The sequence below is a fragment of the Triticum dicoccoides genome, chromosome 4B (assembly GCF_002162155.2).
Source record: "Triticum dicoccoides isolate Atlit2015 ecotype Zavitan chromosome 4B, WEW_v2.0, whole genome shotgun sequence".
Classification (NCBI taxonomy): Eukaryota; Viridiplantae; Streptophyta; class Magnoliopsida; order Poales; family Poaceae; genus Triticum; species Triticum dicoccoides.
Genome location: NC_041387.1, coordinates 182,994,594 through 183,003,391, shown reverse-complemented (window position 1 = coordinate 183,003,391; position 8,798 = coordinate 182,994,594).

Sequence of the window (8,798 nt, the reverse complement as noted above, 5' to 3'; positions counted from 1 at the left end):
TAGCGTTCTGTCCTCTACACCATTCACTTATAGCTATGTCTTCAAGTTGAATCTTTTGAACTAAGTGAATGTGTCTTAAACTCTATCTGTCCAAATCATATGCATTCTATTGAAACTGTCGAATGTCTTCTCTGCGTCCTAGTCAGCAGAAGACACAGAGACAAACATCAAGTCCTATTTAAATGATTCATCTTTATTGTCGAAATCCGGAGAAGCCGGAACAACACTTCGACATGCCTGGCGGGCGTGGGAACGTGGGACAACTCTAAGTATGTTGCTTGCTTGCCACGTGTCCCACGGATGTGAATAGACAGGGGCACCTGCGTAATTGCGCTGTGCCGCACACCTACTTATAAATATGTGTCCCCTGCGGTAAAGAAATCCTTCTTCCACCTCTCCACCTCGTCAAAACCCTAGCGCCACCGCTAGCTCTCAACGACGCCGGCGACGAAGCGCTTAGCTGCCGCGACTTCTCCGACGCTGTCCTCATGCCGGCCGCGGACATCGTCCTCTCCACCGTCGCCGTAGGTGTCCTCCGTCGCCAAGTTAGGGCACGGTGGGCAGAACTGCTCGGTCTCCTATTCATCCCTTCTAGCAGTTCTTCGTGCGGTAATTATAACTCTATTTTTACCACCTTTTTGATCTTCATAGATTCATCCTATTTACCGAAAGTGGTTTCTACCTACTCAATGTTAGATCTATTCAGTCTGCATCTCATAATGCCTAGTCAATTCACTTAGATTTCCTATCTAGGTTGATTCCTCACTTGTACTTATTCACGGATTGGTACAAATCTGGAACCAACTCACCTCATATAAGTGAATGTCTTCGCATCATGAGGTCAATGTCTTCAAACTGATTTATCTTCAAAATCTTCTGAGAATGCATATGACCTCTTCCCCTTCCCTCGCATCTCTAATGCTGTCACATGTACATGTCCGTGGGAGAATCCCTAGATTCTCATAGTCTGCATTCGTTTGCAGAATTCTTACAGCAACACATTGATTCTCCTGAAACCAGTTCCTGTCTGACCAGCAAGCGAAAGCCTTTGAAGCCTTTGAACATATTGAAACCGTTCAGTTTGAAGTTCATGGCTACTGAGAAATCTGTCAGGAAGGGTGGCAGACAGCGTCGTGGGGGAACTTCAAAGGATCTGCCTGATGATCTTGTAGAAATCTACAAAACAGATCATGAAGAAGATTACAGTCAGCGCAAGACTCGAATCCAATGGATTCGACGCTATTGGGCTGAACAGTGGTACAAGTACAAGTTCGTCACCCAGGAGTATGCAGAGAAGAATGCAATCAAGAGTCCTTGGGGCGATATTCTCTATCGAGGTCTTCAACCCAAGAACAGAGCTGAAGCCATTGCGCAAGAATTCTATCCTTGCATGGTCCGTGGACCATAGCCTAAAGAAGCCGACCCATCATCATTGCTCTGGTGTCGTGACGACAATCTCTTCAAGCGCAACTTCTAGTTAGCTAAGGCTTCAGCAAAGGAAAACAAGAAGTCATGGGGATTAGACTTCAATCCTGGCCCCTCTGCTCCCCGTGAGGACGACACACGTGAAGCTGAAGAAAACAGAATTGGCCCCTTTGCAAACCTTGATGGTCTCATCTCCTACATCTTGGTACAAGGTGCCAAAGTGGATCATTCTGACAATGATGCTGATTCTGATGAAGCCCCGGCTCCTACTCCAAGGCCGCAGAAGCCAAAGAAGATTAAGGCTTCATCATCAGCTGCACCTCCAAAAGCCTCTCGTGTGAAGCCACTGGCCACTGCACCTCCTGAAGTCAGTGTGCAGTCCGAAGATCTTTCCCGCATCTCCATGAAGACGGAGAAGAAAAAGAAAATCATCAAGAGAACTGATCTGGCTCTGACTCCTGCTGCTATTCTGCGTGAAGAGCCCATTGATATGTCCAGTGATGAAGATCTTGCTGATGATGCCCTTGAACAACTGATCAAGAGCAAGGAAGAAGCAGAAATCTTCAACAACTTGCCTCTCTTTGATGTGGCCGTTATCCATAACTTCATTGATGAATGGTTCGACACCCTCAATTTGAGCTTTGAAGATTTGCAGCTTTCCATAGGCCTCAGCGTCTCTTTCAATGGCGCCATTGCTTCTGAGCTAGCTCTTGCTTAGCGCATCGTTGAGCTGAAGAACAAAATTGATTATGAGAAGGCTCAATTCAAGAAGCATGTGGCGAAGCTCAGTGTTCAAGATGTCAGAAACTTCAAGGTCATGTTGCATGAGCTTAAAGAAGCTTTTCTGAAGAAGCGCCAAGAAGCTCAAGGCTCTCGTGAGCGCATGAAGAGTTTGGCTGATAAGTGTGTGCTTGCCTACAATGAGGCTGAGAAGCGCAAGTCACTTGGCTGTCCTGGCATTGACCCCAGGATGGCTGCAAAGAAAAAGAAGAAGCTTCCTGCTGACCAGCCTGCACCTTCAAGCCAAGAAGCTCCTCGCATTATCTTCCCAAGCAGCATGACTGGCTCGAAGCCAAAGGTCACCACAACCGCTTCAGAACAGAAGAAGACGAGGGCTGCCGAGGCTGAAGCCAGAAAGAGGAAGAATACTGAAGCCTCTGATGCCGCTCCCTCCAAGAAGAAGCGCAAGACTAAGAAGAGTCGGGCTGCTCCCACAGAGCCCCTTGTTGCTGAACCCATCTTAGTGGTTCGTCCTGCATCCACTACCCAAGAACTTCGCATGACTGTTCATGAGCCTGCTTCCACAGAGGCTCCTGAAGCTGAAGAGATTCCAGCAGTTGATCCCACCGCTGCTGAAGACATTGGTCATCATGACAATGTTGAAGATGATGAAGTTCTTCCTCAAATCGAATACAATGTGGTATCATCGCCTGTTCGTACGAACAGCGAACTCATCAGCATTGGTCGTCCTCTGACGCCAATTTCTCAGGATGCTTCATGGGCTGATCGCCCGCAAGAACAAGATTCCCCAAGTATTCCCCAACAACAACAACCAACTACACCACCCGTGCAAGAAGAAGATGAAGACTTTGAGGCCAGCCAACTCCATCTCCAAAGGCGTTGCCAGCATTCGCAGGCTTCGCAAAGGACCAAGGTCTCAAGTCCCTCTTACGAGCATTCCAGAAGGAGAAGTGCATCATCAACCTGTTGCACGTCAAGTGTTTTCAGAAGCCACTCCTGCTGTGAATGTCTCTGTGTCTGAAGCACCAGCTGCTGAAGACAATCCGGCTGCATCAGCCGATGACGAACGACAAGAAGAACGTGTCTCTACACCCCCCATTCCTGAAGAAGTTGTTCACAATGTGAACGTGTCTGTGCCTGACCCTCCAGCTCAGCAAGTGGAGGTTGAAAATGTTGAAGCTGCCACCACCAACGACAATGAAGCCGATGACGCTGTCATGGCTGACGCTGATGTGGAGCTTGAACCGGCCACTGCACCTGAAACTAATGAGGCAACTGCTCCTGAAGCACCTGTTGTGCAACCTGAAGCGTCAGTTGCTTCCACTGCTCCTGTTCCGCCACCACGGCCCTATACAATCGAGCAAGCATACAACCATGGCGAGCTAATCACAGTAAGATGGCCCGTTCTGGTCCCTCCGCCTAATGTCTCTAGTCCTCAATTTGACTATCACATTGAGCATAGGCCTCAGGTCCAGAAGCCCAAGCCAAGACTGCCAAGGTTTCCAGGTACTGCAAACTCACCAGGGTCCTTCAATGCTAATAGCCTCAAGAGCCACAACACATTCTTTGACAGCTCGAAGAACCCCTACACGAAGCCAAGAATATCATCAGATCGGTTCTGGAGTCATCAGCAGCGAAGCTATTACTCCTGTGTTATGTATGATCAAGGGTGCATTTTCCCTCATATGCGCCTCGGCACTAAAGCCATTACTGGACCGCCCTGCTTAGAAGAAGCCCTTGACTGCTTTCGTGATGCTGGGCTGCTCAGTTTTGTCACAGATAAAGAACACTGGAATGAAGAGCTATTGCTTCAATTCTATGCTACTCTACACATCCGCGGCTACAACAGAGATATCAAGACATGGATTCTCGAGTGGATGACAGGAAATGTTCATCATGAAGCCAAAGCTCTCGACATCATTGAGCTTACATGCCTATCCACTCCCGGAGAACTCTATGAACCTGGTTGTCAAAATCACCGCAATGCTCTGGAAAGCATCTTCCATAAGCCTGAACCCAATATGAGTCAGATGTTGAGCATGATGAAGCCTTTGCCACATGATGCTGAATATCCAACAGAGTTCTTTGTTGAATACCTTGAGTATCTGCCATGCACCATATATCACATCATCAGGCGAACTCTATGGCCTATCAAAGGACATTCATCAGCGACAAAGCTTGAAGGAGCTATGAAGACTTTGGTCTTCTACATTCTCAATGGCATCAGCTTCAATGCGCAAGACTTCTTCATCAGGCAACTGGCTGCATCTGGATCTGATCTGTTTGGTCTGAAGTTTTATGCTCCATGGGTCATGCGCCTCATCAAGCGACACTCATCAGTCAACTATCAACCTTCTGCTCGCAATCATGTGATTTTTCTACCAGAGTTTGATATGCCAGTTGAAGCTATATACCCTGAACCTGCCAAGAAGCCTCTTTGTCTTCAGAATGCCGAGCACCAAAGCTTCACTCAACCCATTGAAGGTGTTCAAGCAGCAACACGAATCTATCCATTTGCTGGAAATACTCGTCTGCCTCATCGAGCACCTACTGAAGCCACTGAAAGCACCATTGCCCAAAGGCCTCGGAAGCGTTCTCGCGTTCTCAATGACCGAGAACTTCTTGTGGCCCTTCATCAAAAGCAGGATAAACATCACTTTTGGCTCAAAAGACAGATGCAAAGCCTCTTGGTGGATGTCAATCGCATTCGTAACCTTGCCACCAAGAATGCCTTTGTTGCTCATGAAACTTGCCGGCGATCATGGAAGAGCCTGACCCTGCTTAGTGCTGAAGCAGATCTTCAAGACGATGGCTTCAATGAACGATTCCAGTTTGACTCCACTCCTCCACTGACTGCTGTCCTACGTCGTACTCCATCTCTTGAAGACTTTGAATATTCTTCCTCCGCGGCAACTGTCAATGCTAGAGTGATCGATGACGAAGATGATGCTACTTCGCCACCTCCTACTTCTGCACGCATCGACACTGCACCAAGTTCTTCTGCACCACCAAACGACAACGACAACCCTGCTGCTTCAACTACTCCTCATGAGGACGAGTAGATGCTCTATGTCTTCAAACCTTTTTGGTCATTACTGACAAAAGGGGGAGAAGCGTATGAGTTTGATAGTCTTCAAGCGGGTTCATATAGGTGGTTGCATTATATTTTTGCCTCGTGCTTACAACTCTTGCTTCTTAAAACATTTGGTTCTTTGAGTTGTAACACCTAAACTTGATGGTCGTCTGCTACTTATTTGCTTTACTGTGATGTGATGATCAATTCCGCATGTGCGATGATAACTTCCGCACTTAGATCATCCTGCAGGCGTCCATTTTTCATTATGCATGTCATCCTATATGCTATATCATTTCATGCATGATGAATTATCTTCATAAGTTGAAGTGGATCTCCACAAGTACAACCTGCCATGTGCATTTGCATTCCAAAAGCAAAATTACTTATATGCACATCTTCAGGGGGAGCCCTTGCTACTTATGAAGACAATTTCCTATCCTTTACAATTTCACATACTTTATCCCTGTTGAAAACTTCAACCAGTTTGTCATCAATCACCAAAAAGGGGGAGATTGTAAGTGCATCTAGTGCCACCCCTAGTTGGTTTTGGAGTATTGATGACAAAGTTGGTTGAGGGACTGATGCGTTTGTGAGAATTGCAGGATAACGCAGGTAGTGTCCCTCAATGATTCGGTTTACCTACCGGAGATGACCCCTAAAAATGTATGAAGACATTGAAGACAATGGTGGTATGAGAAGATATTCATATTAAAGACTATGACATGAGAAGACATTGCGTGTAGACTATGGAGCGCGAAGACTGTGTGGTTTCGTTGTTTCCTTTTCTTCTTTGTTGAGTCATAGGAACCACCGTACTGTTAAGTGGGGTCCAAGTGAACTAAGTCAGAGTGACTGAAGTGATGCTCAACCCAAATCCTATGTCTTCGAGCGAAGACAATGAGAGCAAATCTTATCCAGAGTTGGATGAGTCAGCTTTGCTTGTAGCCCAAGTAAAGTTGCCGAGTGTGTTTGAAATCTGACCGTTGGAACATGTGTCAGTTCCTTAGTGACCCAGGGTCATTTCGGACAAATCAGGACGGGTTGCCTTGTGGCTATAAATAGCCCACCCCCTACACCATAAATTGGTGGCTGCTCAGAGTTAGTTTACGGCTTTTGTCGTTTTGAGAGCAACCCACCTCGAAGCCTTTGAGAGAGAAATCCTTGCGAGGACAAAGCCCAAACACCCAGAGCCAAAGAGTGTTAGGCATCACTGAAGTCTTTCTGTCTGTGTGACCTGAAGACTTATTACACTTGAGGACTATGCATCCTCCAGCCGGTTAGGCGTTGCGTTCTGAGCATCCAAGAGTCATTGTGGATTGCCGGGTGAACGAAGTCTGTGAAGGTTCGGAAGTCTACCTTGAAGACTTACCAGAGTGATTGGGAGAGGACTAAGTGTCCTTAGCTCAAGGGGAATAAGGTGAAGACATGGTCTTCTGAGTTGAATCTCAGCCTCCCTAACCAGACGTACAGTTGTCACAGCAACTGGAACTGGTCCAACAAATCCTGTGTCTTCAACAAGTGACTGGTTCTATCTCTTTCCTCTTTTACTTTGAGTTTGTCTTCGTGAAGTCATTGGTTATCTGTCTTATCTGATTGACTTCATTGCTTGACTACTATTGTTGATTGGCTTCATACTATCTTCCATCCTGATCCTACTACCTAGCTGCTATTTGTCTTCGTACGTTAACGCTATTGCATACTTGACTATGGCTTGCTTGTTGTAGTTTAACTTCCGCTGCATATCAATTAGGTCATTTCTATTGTTTGTCTTCGAAACTTCCATGTTTTGAAGACTTTGAAAAAATCGCCTATTCACCCCCATCTAGTCGATAACTAGCACTTCCAACTACGAAGGCATTTGGGGCGATTTCGTCAATCTCAAGTTGATGTGTCGGCTCAATCTCTCGAAAGTGCTCATAGGGTTATGTTATGCGTGTGTTCATAATGATGAGTGTATGTGCATATGTGTGAGCGTCTACGTTTGTGTCAAAAAAAATCGAAAAAAGACGACGAGGCCGGGCCCACGTGTTACTGGTTGCGTCGCTCGGGTCGCGTTGGCCGTTGATCGATCATAAGATGGAGAAACTATAGGACTTGCCGGAAAATCCTATTTGACGCTTACTGCGTCAAATTGTCGAGTGTTCGCACAGGGGATCCCCGAGTGTGAGAATTAGGCCGTCTCACTCCCCGGTAGCTGGTTTTGGGAATCTTTCAGAAGGTTCCCTGAAACGATTTTTTGTTTTTATACTGGTTTAGCGGTTTCTTTTGGGTTTGCTTTTCTTTTTTGTTTTTCTGTTTCATTTCTTTTTTTCTGTTTCTTTTTTCATTTGTTTGTTTTCGTTTTTTGTTTCTTTGTTACAAATCACAAATTTCAATTTTTTTTAACACATTCTAAAATTCTTTATTTTTTTACATTTTTTTGGAAATTAAAATTTTATTGATGTTTTAAAAAATTGTTCCCATTTTTTCAGAAAGTTTGGAGTTTCAAAATTTTGTTCATGTTTTCCAAATATTGTTTGTGATTTTTCAAAGATGTTCATAATTTCTTTGTTCTCTTTTTTCAAAATTTGTTCGCGCTTTCGAAAATTGCAAATTTTCTTCATGTTGAAAAAATTGTTCGCATTTTCCAAAGTATTCGGAATTTTGAAATTTGTTCACATTTTCAAAAAAGGTCAAAGTATAAAAAAATTCATGTTTCTTGAAAATTGTTTGTAATTTTAAAATTTATTCTTATTTTTGTTGAAAGTTCAGAGTTTCAAATTTGTTCATGGTTTCTAAATTTGTTGTCATTTTTTAAAATTTCAAAATGTGTTCCCAAATTTTCAGGATTGTTCATGTTTTCAAAAAAAAATCACACAATGTTGAAAATCTGTAACCCTAGGTACCCCCAGTGTCTATATAAACTGCGAGGTTTTGTTCATAGAGAGAACAGTCACAGTTGCAACCACCTAGCCCTAGGGTTAGAACACAACTTACGATCTCGGGGTAGATCAAGCTTGTACTCGATACACAATCATCAATACAATTGAAGCAGGACGTAGGGTCTTACCTCTTCGAGAGGTCCGAAGCTGGGTAAATATTGTCTCCTTCGTCCCCTGTTACCCACAGATCTGAGATCCACAGCTCGGACCCCCTACCCGAAGTCTGCCGGTTTTAGTACCGACAGTTGGGGTGCCACATCTCTTGCTTGAAGGTACTGAACTGCTCCGGTGAGCCGATTAAGACTCTTAGTCACCAACTGTAGACTATCAGTGCACTGTCAGCCGCTGGCAGTCAAACGTTCGTTCAACCTGTCCTTGACGCCTACAATATTTACAAACAACTCCTCAATCCTTGTCCTAAGCTTCTTGTTGGCTCCCTTGATCGACATCAGATGGATACGCAAATCATCACTTATCTTCAGATCCATCGAAATTTCATTGCCCTCCTCATGATTAGACTTCTCATGCTGCAAGTTTGCCATCTTTCAAACAAGTGAATCCAATAGTAGAAAAAAATTGTACCGTGACCAACCTTGCTCTGTATACCACTAGATGCGACCCTCGACAGAGAATTG